General features: G+C 42.5%; 1 non-coding gene across 1 annotated transcript; it reads left to right on the plus strand.

Moving 5' to 3' along the window:
• The first annotated feature begins 8,769 nt into the window (after positions 1–8,769).
• LOC112191131 lies at positions 8,770–8,876 on the plus strand. Its single transcript, XR_002932849.1, has one exon. It is a non-coding gene; the product is annotated as a small nucleolar RNA R71 (small nucleolar RNA).
• Positions 8,877–9,324: the final 448 nt, after the last annotated feature.

Below are 9,324 nucleotides of genomic sequence, written 5' to 3' on the forward strand. Positions count from 1 at the left end.
GACGCTGGTCCGATGGGCGGACCGTCATCGATGATACTCAGAATCCCCGCTCCCTGTCAAGTAAAATACACAGGGTGTCAGAGAGAGACCGCGCTGGGCGGTCTTCTCTTTTTCGATGCCTAAGTTAGTCGATGTATTTATGTTGACAAAGTAACAGTAGGTAAGTATTAAATGCGTAATGAATGAGAAGAGAGGAGAGAACCTTTTATAGGTGAGGAGGGAGCTGATCTTCTCCATGTTTCCGATGTGGGACTGATGTGCTTCAGTCCCCAACTTCTGAAGCTATTGATGCTAACTTGGCTCGGGGCTTGGCTGCTCGTTAGCGGTGATCTGGGGGTGAGCCGGGGCTCAGGCGGTAGCCTGTTTGGCTGTGCTTCCGTAGGTCACACTTTTGGCCGTGGTTGGTACCGCTGGCGGTATCATAAGCGTGGCATATTATAGCTAATTATGCTTGCAAATGCCTATGTAAGTACAGTATCATTTTTCATTATGCTATCGCCTTTCATTTCTGTATATGCTTTTCATTGTGTCGCTTGTCATTGTGGTGGAGTGCGAGTGTGGGTGCCATATTTTATGGCAAGGGTATCGTATAGTATCGATACTTGGGGCGAGAAGGTGTGGCAAACTTTTGACATTGGGTGATTTCATGTGGTGTGGCATCTCGTTAGTGTTGGTTGTTGCTGCATTGTATGGCATATCGTGGTAGTTCGTAAGGAGCATTCATGAATCGCGATGGGTCGCGTAGCGTTAACATTCATTCGTTCGTGGCGATGTATTGCCTATCGTTTATTCACAGTGGAGTATCGCATATCATTCATTCATTCACTCATAGTGGAGTATCGCGTATTCATTCATTCATTGATGGCAGAGTGTCGCGTGACATTCATTATTTGATTCATCCATGGAGAGGTATCACGTAACATTCATTCATTGGTAGGAGCATTCATTCATTCATGGCGAGATATCGCGTAACGTTAACATTGATAGGAGCATTCATTCATTCGTGATGAGATATCGCATAACGTTAACATTCATTCATTGATCACATTCATTCATTCGTGGCGAGATATTGCATAACATTACATCGGGTAACGTTAACATTCATTAATCGCATTCATTCATCCATAGCGAGATATCGCGTAACGTTACATTGAGTGACGTTAACATTCATTAATCGTATTCATTCATTCGTGGGGAGATATCGTGTAACGTTAACATTCATTGATCGCATTCATTCATTCATTTGGAGACATTCATTCATTTAATCGCGACTGGCAGCCCAAGGGTTTGCGAGGGACAGTATCATACTGTATCAGCAGAACTGGCCATGAGCGATATCGCATTTACATTATTGAACGCGTAGGCAATAAGTTGGGATTGCTATACAGCATGCTCGTGCATATTGCGTGTATTTGTAGTGGCCGATAGGGCCTATGGCCATAGTGATTGGAGTTTGTGTGACCGATTATAAGGTCAGATGGCGAGAGTCGTTAGTATTCGCTTAATGAAATTGGTGGGTATGGCGAGTAGGTGTGTGTCATTCATTGCGAGAGCATTTTATTCATTGGTAACATCATGTCATTCAATACTCCGTGAGGGCAGTTGTAAAATACACTCAATAAGAAAAAGTAAAAGGAGATAGTATCGGTGCTTACAAGCATGGGGAGAGGCGATAGCGGGGTGGAGACCGGCTTTGGGTGCCTCGCTCTACTTAGGATAGTAGCAGAGGTACTGGGAATTCCATTGGTTGGGAGAGTAATGTTGTCTGCTCCCCTAAAGTAGAAAGTAGTGGGCCTAACGGCCTCAATGATTTCATATGGCTTTTCCCAGGTGGCTTTGAGCCCTGTTGGGGTTGGCATTTTCTCCTTCATCACCCAGTCCCTGACGAAAAGGAAGCAGGGCATGACCCTGGCATTATAGTAGCGAGCGATACACTGTTTGTTGTTGATATTGCGGAGATGGGCTCGCTCGCGGCACTCTTCCAAGATGTTAGAGTCGAGGTTCAACCCTTCCGAGTTAGTGGCTGGGTCGAAGCATGCGACCCTTTCACTGTGAACCTCCTGATCGACTGGAATCCTCGGTGCCGAATGATAAGTAGAAGGGGAACTCGCCATTGGCCTTTATGGGGGTCGTCCTTATCACCCGTAGCACCTCGGGCAGTTTTTCTGCCCATAGGCCCTTGGTATCATCCAGCCTCTTCTTCAAGTTTTGCTTGATTATCTTATTGATAGCTTTGACTTGGTCGTTTTTCTGTGGGTGTATGGGGGAGGAGTATCAGATCTACATGTCGTACTGGCCGATGAAGTCCCTCAGCGTATAATTATCAAACTGGGCACCGTTATCGGTGATGATTGTCTCAGGGATTCCGAATCGGCAATAAATGTTCTTCCACAGGAGCTTGATAACCTTGGGAACTGTGATTGTGGCTAAAGCCTCGGCTTCGACCCACTTGGTATTGTAGTCCACTCGACAATGGCGAATTTTAGCTGTCCTAGTGCTGTTGGGAATTTGCCAATGAAGTCTAGCCCCCACTGGCAGTATCCCTAGGGAGCTATGATGATCAAGAGCGGGACAGAAGGTGCAAGGGGGGAGTTGGCGAACTGATGGCACTTGAGGCATGCGCTAGCAATACGCTTTGCGTCTTGCTCAATTGTGGGCCAATAGTACCCAGTATGCAAAGCCTTGAATGCTAGATTTCTTACGCCGCGTGATTGCCACAGACTCCGCTATGCAATGATAGCAGAACTCTCTGCCCCTCCTTTAGGGAGATACACTTCAACAGGGGGAAAGACTTTCCTTTCCTGTACAGTTTGCCTTCTCGGATCGTGTATAGTGTTGCCCTTCTGCGGAGCCTGGTGGTGATAGTCTTGTCCTGGGGCTCAATATCCATGGAGAATGCCTTGTCAATACTTGGCTTATCTAGGATTTCCAACTTGAGGCCTCCCATATCGGTGTTTGTCCCCAAGCAAATTAAATGAAATCTAATCCGAAAATCTACTAATTCACAAGCATAAAGAAAGTGTAGTATTAGCCTTTCCAACCAAAACCCTCGGAGAACTAATTATGTACATGACCATGAAGTAGACGAAGCACAACATAAGATTTTTGAATTTGTAAGGCAATTAAGATGCCCATGTGAAAAATGCTCAAGTATATGCATGTGATATCCATTTGTCAAATCAATCCACCATAATCAAATAGACATATAGAAGACCCGACATAACCCACTAAACTTACATAGGTTCACTAAATATTACTGCTCAAGTGTTTAGGGGTTATATGTGTTTCACTCAAAAGCAATTTCACAACACGAGCTGCCATATGCTTGCTCTTCGATCTCATCTCCGCTAGGTAGCCCACAACTTTCAAGATCAAGAGGTCTTTTATTTGGTTGTAATGGGGCTAAGGGTAAGTGGCTAATAGAAATGAAGGATAAGGAAATACAAAGTCCATAGAAATCGATGAAGCAACTCTCTCTTGTAGAGATTTAAGACTTTTGATTTCGAGTGCTAAGTCACTAACTCTAATCCCAATGTACAACCCACACTATACTACGTAATACTCTTTTTTTTTTCTTTTTTTTTTCACAACTTACAACTTTTTTTTTCCTTCTACTTTTCTTTTCCTTGAACTTTCTTTCTATTTTCACACCTTTTCTTCTTCTTCTTCTTCTGCTTGTTTTTTTTTTTTTTTGGAGAACTTTCTTTTCTATACAAATCACTCACCCCCACACTTATTCTTTTGTAACCTCACACTTTTGACTTTTTCTTTTCTTTGGAAGCACTCAACCATAAAGTCATTCTCTCGAATCGCTTCATCAACTACCATGGATGGGTAGGATAAAAGTGTTTAGGCTAGGTAGGAATTTGTGGTGGTAAATGAATAAAAGGCTAAATATATAAATAGGCTCAAAGTGGTAAATATTTTCGGGCACATGCTTCTTTGGCCATGGTGGTATATAGTCCTAATGCCTCCATCCTTTCTATCATGTCGCAAGCTAAAATTAGCCTCAAGAGGTCTCAAGCAAGTTCTAGATACGCAATGTCATGAAACTGTATACACATGAAAGAATAAGTGAATGAACGATTCATACACTATATATGTTAGGCTCAAAAGCTCACAAATAAGGCATGCAAGTTAATCAAATAATCTATATGCTTCTCTAACTATGATGAACGAACCTAACATAGGCTACGTGTACACATATAATCAAGCATAGATCACATATACACTCAATTACAAGACAAATTCAAAGTCCTAGATCATGCTCAATCTATCCACAATCATAACAAGTTAAGTCCATGGCTCGTCATTGGGGTTGGAAAAGGCATTAACCACTAAAATAATTACATAAAGCTAAATTTTTTATTTTTTTTTTGTAAAGAAAATAGAGCACCCCAGTCCTCACCCCCACACTTAAAACCAACTTGTCCTCAATGCTGTAAAGTGAGCTCGAAAGCTAAATCCGTGTCGGAATTAGGCATGAGAGTGAAGTCCGGGCAAAACCGCAAAAATTAACTACGAAATAAAAATCTAAATGCGGAGTAAAGTTACGGAAAACCCCCTTTGTCGACCCTCCATTGCTCACGACCTTCGGAGAAGACTAATATGAGACACCAACCTCAAGGCGCAAGGCCTTGACTTCCCTAACGTATGCTCCAAGCTAGCTCAAGGTGCTCGTGAAAAGATCAACTCCATTGAAAAATATGTAGTGTCCAAGAGCAATGCGTCACAAATAGCCACCAAAGAATAAGGACAAGATCCTCCATTAAGATCATAGGCTTTTACCACCTCCAACACACCTCACAACTACCCATATATTACTCTCCATTGAAGAATTGAAGTGCAAGAAGTTCAACCAACCCGAGTGAACAAAAACTAGTGAGTGCAGAAAACTTCCAGCAATGACCTTTATATCTTCAAATACCCATATCTCAAACTCAGAAAGAGATAACTAAGTGAGACTACTTGTAATGAAAAGTAGACTCAGATAGCTTTCTATCCATATAAAGTAAACCAACTATCTCCAACTGAGATGAAAACAAAAGCTGGTCAAAATTGCCAATCTGTCATGAAGACTTCTGCTGACCCCTCAGTCACCAAAACAGAAATATCTGAAGCTCTAGAGGTGAAAAGAGGGTGAGACCAACTGGATATAAAACTATACTCATGAACCTACCGTCAATTAAAATTTCACTTGAAAATAAATTATGAGTCAAAAATTGTTGGCCTCCAAACTCACTGATCTGTTCTGCAGGTTCTGCTGTGCCCTGTTTCTGACCTCTGTCACTTGGAACACAATATCTGAAGCTAGGGAGGTTCAAATCAAAAACTGTTTCTTCTGTATATAGAGAACATATGAAGATACATCTCTGAAAAATTTTAGCTCCAAATAGCATGATATGTAGAGGGTGTAGCTTCTCAAAGTCACTCTACAGTAGCTGTCTCTGTTCTGACCTCCATGCATTGACCATTAAATAACTTGAGTTCCAGTGACTGAAAGTGGTTCAAATTTTGGTACAAGACAGTAGACACCCAGGGATATATCTCCAGAAAATTTCAGCTGAAATTCGCATTTTTATTGGAAGTTATAGTCAACCAAATTCAACTAAACTTTCTGGACAGAAACTACTCACCACTACATTCTTGCTTTCTTCATACTTCCAAGTCCAAACACCTCCCATCCTCCCAAAAAGATGGCTAAATAGCCTTATTGATGCAAAATGAACAAGAAAATTTCAAAACTACCTAGGGTTGCCTCCCTAGAAGCGCTTGTTTTTAAAGACCCCAAGCCGGTCTTCTTCACTCTTCATCCTCAAGGTGGCTCAAAGGATGTCTTCTTACCACCCACAACAATTGTGCTAGCATCACTATCATTTCCAAAACATCTAGCAATTGAAGAAGCAAGTTTGTAGCTTGAAGATGGAGGCCAATCATACCTCTTAGATCCTTCCTTCTTCTTGACAACTCCACAAACCTCCCTTAACTTCTTGTTGGACTCCTTTTGTGCCTCACTCAATGGTGGACTCTTCTTCTCGTGTTGCTCATAAGTCTCAAGAATAGGGGTTGTTAGCTTTTCATGCTCGATAATAGGCTCCAAAGTAGAAGTAGGAACTACATCATCATGCTTCAATGGTGGCTCATTGTCATAACCCCAAATAGGTGAGAAATGATTTTGTGCACGGATTGTAGGCTTGGAGGAATTCAGAGGTCCAAAGATCCGCTCACTCTTGGCTTCATTACCCTTCACTAAATTGATAGAGAGCACACTCTTCACTATTTCCGGAGGATATATGGGTTCAAGACTCTTAAGTAATACCTTTTCTCCCAATACCTTCATTTTAATGGTGCCCTTTTGAACATTAATTTTTATTCCCGCGGTTGCCATAAAGGGTCTACCAAGAATGATAGGTATGTCTTTGTCACTATGAGGCCCATCATCCATATCTAATACCACCAAATCCGCCGGCAAGTAGAACTTATCAACCTTGATTAACACATCTTCAACAACACCCATGGCTCTCTTAATACTCTGATCCGCAAGTTGCAAGAATATAGGAGTAGCTTTAATAGGTCCAAGGTCAAGTTTCCGGAAAGTCTCAAAAGAAATAATGTTAACACTTGAACCAAGGTCCATCAAAGCTCTATCAAAGACTTTCTCACCAATAGTGCAAGAGATATTAAAGCTCCCTGGATCCTTGAGTTTTGGGGCAATCCGTCTTTGCAAGATAGCACTAACCTCCTCACAAATCTCGAACCGCTCATCATTCTTTATCTTCCTCTTATGGGTGCACAAGTCCTTTAGAAATTTTGCATAAACCGGCATTTGTCGAAGGAGCTCAATCAAAGGTATATTGACATTGACCTTCTTCAAAATATCATGCACTTCGGACATCAAGCCAATTTTTTTCTTCTTCCCACCCTTCTTCATATTTTCCTTTCTTGGCACATTAGGGTAAGGAAGTTGAGGTTCCGGTGTGCTCAAATCAAGAGGTGGATCAAAGGTGAGACTCCCGGTGGTGTCCCTAAGGGTAGTCACGGTCCCACTAGGGTTCTTAGCCCTCAAGGCCTCACCTAGTGATGAGTAGACCGGACAACTCCTATCCCTAGAGCTACCATGCATATGTAAATCTTCCTCCTTATTCCTCCCCTCTTTTTCTCTAGAAGTAGGTGGCTCAAACTCATGAGTGGTGGGTCTAATGTCATCAAGAACCTTCCTAGAGGTGTCATTGGCCTTAGATGGGTCCCTAGCCTTCATGGCCTCACCATCTAATTTAGGGTCCGAGACATCCTCATCCCTAGAAGTGTTCTTTCTCAATAAAGCTCTTTCCTTGCCACTATCAATCAAACCATATTTGCTTGCATTGTTCTCAAAAGACAAGAAACCATAACCTTTACCAAGATTAGCTCCTCCGGAAGGTACATTTTCTTCCCCTCCGGCTGCCTTATCCACCTTATTTCTTCCTTTGGTATTCAAAGTCACATCACCCACTCCATATTTACCGGAAGGTACATTTTCTTCCCTTCCGGTCCCATCCTCCTTATGATAAAAAGAATCATGATGTGTAAGCAATTGGTCATCAACAACATGGCCAAGAGGTACATTTTCTTCCCTCTTGGCCCCATATGAATGCAAACCGACATCATCATCAAATAAAGGATCTGTATGGAGACTACAAGATGTAGGCATGTAAACATGATTATCATATACCTTTCCCGAACGTAGAGTGGTGATGGCATTGCATTCATGGAGTTTTCCTCTTGGGTTTGGCTCCGGTTGTGAAGGTAAGGCTCCTTGTTGACGTGTGCTAAGCTCCTTTGACATTTAACTCATTTGCACTTCTAATAGTCCCATTTGTTTTTGCATGGTGGCTTGACCTTGGGATAGTATAGTAATGCATTGAGACATAGAAGAAAGAGTATCATCACTTGCACTCTTCTTCTCCTCTGGTTGTGAGGCAATGGGAACACCTTGAAACTTGTTAGGACCATAGCCACCACCTTAAGTAAACCTGGGAGGAGCATTTTGAGCATGAAATCCTTGACTTGAGGTGGATTGACATTGAGAACTTGGCCCGTATGCTTGCTGTCCATGTTGACCATATTGTGAAAATTGAGTGTTGCCTTGGTGTGCATTGCCATAATGAGCGAAATTTGATGAATCTTGACCTTGGCCACCTCTAAAGCTTTGCTTTCCACCTTGAAACCCACTAGATGAACCTCCTTGGTCTCTCCAAGAAAAATTAGGGTGATTCCTCCAACCTGGATTGTATGTAGGTGAGTAAGGATCATTTCTAGGATGCCCACCGTAAGAATTCACGGCCTTTACTTGCTCTTGAACAAAATCTGGATAATTAGGAGCAAGATGACATTCACTAGTAGCATGTATAGGTGAATCACATAGAAGACATAGAGATGAAGACATAGAAGCGGCCTTGACATGATGTGTAGGTGAACCACGCTATTGAGCTTGAAGAAGTAAATCAAGCTTTCTCTCAAGCTTCCTATAATCGGCACTAGAGCTCTCTTGGGAAACCCTTGTCTCATGAGTACTCTTGGTATCATAATATGGATCTTTCTTCACTCTTTCCCTCCTAGAATCATGATCATCCCATTGCCTCGATTGTCGACCCAAGTGCTCAAGTATATCCCATGCCTCGGTTTGACCATGACTATGAAGTGAGCCTTGTGCGGCAACACCAACCCTCCTCCTCTCATGTGGTAATTAACAAACCACCATAAAAACCTTCAATCATCATAGACTTTGTCAAGCCATGATGGGGACATGCATTGCAAATATCCTTGTACCTATCCCATGCCTCCCAAAAGGTCTCATGATCACGTTGAGTGAAGAGTAAGAGCTCATGTCTCATGCTAGTGGTCTTGTGTGGTGGGTAGTAAGCATCCAAGAAAATGTCCGTCAACTCCTCCCATGATCGTATACTCCTCAGTTGTAGCTTCCAAAACCATCCCTTTGCATCATCTCTAAGTGAGAAAGGAAACAACCGCATCTTAAACTCACCCTCGGGAAGTCCACCCTTTGACATAGTGCTCACAATTGCCTCAAAGTCTTGCATATGGTTGATGGCCTTCTCGGATGATGTCCCACGGAAAATAGGCAAGATGCTCAATTGTTGTGGCTTGATCTCGAAGTCCACCTCTCTAACCGGAAGTACCAAGCATGATGCAGTGTTGACCATGGAAGGTCTAGAAAACTCTCGAATAGGTCTCTCCGCCATCTCTCTAACCGGTGATCTAATCAGACTCGGTGAGTGATCTCTTGGAGGTACTCTTGGCCTTGGAGGTGTTCGTGAACGATTCCTT

The sequence above is a fragment of the Rosa chinensis genome, chromosome 2, assembly GCF_002994745.2.
Source record: "Rosa chinensis cultivar Old Blush chromosome 2, RchiOBHm-V2, whole genome shotgun sequence".
NCBI classification, from domain to species: Eukaryota; Viridiplantae; Streptophyta; class Magnoliopsida; order Rosales; family Rosaceae; genus Rosa; species Rosa chinensis.